Source organism: Octopus bimaculoides, chromosome 9, assembly GCF_001194135.2.
Source record: "Octopus bimaculoides isolate UCB-OBI-ISO-001 chromosome 9, ASM119413v2, whole genome shotgun sequence".
Taxonomy (NCBI): Eukaryota; Metazoa; Mollusca; class Cephalopoda; order Octopoda; family Octopodidae; genus Octopus; species Octopus bimaculoides.
Genome location: NC_068989.1, coordinates 33,067,545 through 33,069,607, shown reverse-complemented (window position 1 = coordinate 33,069,607; position 2,063 = coordinate 33,067,545). Strand labels below are relative to the sequence as shown.

The 2,063-nt window shown below is 39.9% G+C and overlaps 1 protein-coding gene across 3 annotated transcripts in view; it reads right to left on the bottom strand.

Moving 5' to 3' along the window:
• LOC106883346 (neural cell adhesion molecule L1.1) overlaps nt 1-2,063 on the bottom strand; it is a 67,820-nt gene that overhangs the window by 857 nt on the left and 64,900 nt on the right. The window lies entirely within an intron of this gene.

Here is a 2,063-nt window from a genome sequence, read left to right as displayed (position 1 = left end):
CCCGCACAAGCCAGTCCAGGGGCACTGGCAACGATCTCGCTCAAAAATCCTACAGGAGCCAGTCAGGCGGTACTGGCAACGGCCACGCTCAAAATGGTGCACCTCATGTGCCACCCGCACAAGAACCAGTCCAGGGGCACTGGCAACGATCTTACTTGGCTTGCCGGGTCTTCTCACGCACAGCACATTTCCAAAGGTCTCGGTCAGTAGTCATCGCCTCGGTGAGGCCCAATGTACGAAGGTCTTATATATATATATATATATATATATATATATATATAAAGCACCCATGCCAGCACCACATAAGAAGCACCCATCCCAGCGCCATGTAATGGCACCCATGCTGGCTCCACATAATAGCACCCATGCTAGTGCCACATAAAAATCACCCACCACACTCTGTATAGTGGTTAGCATTAGGAAGGGCATCCAGCTGTAGAGACCAAGCCAAATCAGACTGGAATCTGTTGCAATTCACTTGCTTGCTAGTTCTGGTCAAACCGTCCAACCCATATCAGTATGGAAAATGAATGTTAAAAGATGATGATGATGATGCTGATTATGATGCTGAAATAGAAAAAGAAATGAAGAGGAAAAACAACAAAAAGTCAAAATGACGGAAGAAAGAGTGGTTTAACATTTTGAGCATGGCTTTTCATCAGAAAAAGTCCAAAAAGGAAAAAAAAGAGAAGTATGTGTGTCATTACATAGTGGAAAAATAATTGACCTAAAGTGGAGAGGGATAGAGAAAGTTGTTTTTGAAGGCAGGAGAGTGCATAAATGGCCAGTGAATGTGTGTCTGTGTGTAGTAGTGTCTGTGTGTTTGTGTTTACATGAGTGACGTGTGTGTGTGTGTGCGTGTGTGTGTGCGTGTGTGTGTGAGGTAGTGGAGCAGACAGGTTAATAGCAGTAGTTAGATTTGGTGATCAAGAGGCAAGTTGACGCATGTGTATACATATGTGTTTGTGTGTGTACATAAGTGCATATGGATGCATGTATGGGTGTGTATGTATATGTGTATTTATGTGTTTTTGTATGTATGTGTGTGTATCAATGCAGGTGAAGAGTTTTTGTATATGCTAGGTTATGGAAACGTGTGTGTGTGTGCATGTGCCAGATAGGTATGTAGTATGTAGAGCAGATGTAAGTTATGTATATGAGTGTGTGGAAGATAAATTAAAAATAAAAACAGAGAATTAAATCAAATTAAAAAAAAAATTTTAATCTAAAAACTTAAAATACATTTTTAAAAGTTAAATATAATTAATTTCAAAAAATTTATCAACAAAACAAATTAAATTAAAAATCTGAAAAATAAAAACGTAAGAGATAAAATAAAAGAATAAAAAAGGAAATGAAGGTGGAAGCTGTTACAAGAAGAGGTAGGGTGTTAATTTCAAACAGTATATGAGTTTGAAGAGTGAAGATGTCATGCTGTTCTTGGTGAAACCTTAATGGTAGGGGTTCCATGGTGCCAGGCCAGACTGAAGACAGTGAAGTGTTCAGTGGTGTGGTTGGTAGAGCAAAAATGACTGGCAGTGAGAGTACTTTTATGGAGGCAGATATCTTAATCGATGTTTAGTGAATCTGTCGATGAGATAAGGGCCAGACTGACCAACACATAGAGAGTCAAAGAGCGCATTTGATGCAATAGATAACGAAGAGATACAAGAGAAGAGTATGTACAGGTACGTGTATGTGTATGTATGTGCGCATGCATGTGTGTGTGTACATGAGAATATGTTTGTATATTCTCTCTCTCTCTCTTTTACTTGTTTCAGTCATTTGACTGTGGCCATACTGGAGCACCACCTTTAGTCGAGAAAATCGACCCCAGGACTTATTCTTTGTAAGCCTAGTACTTATTCTATCAGTCTCTTTTTGCCGAACCGCTAAGTTACAGGGACGTAAATATACCAGCATCGGTTGTCAAGCGATGGTGGGGGGACAAACACAGACACACAAACACACACACACACACATATATATATATATATGTATATACGACAGGCTTCTTTCAATTTCCGTCTACCAAATCCACTCACAAGGCTTTGGTTGGCCCG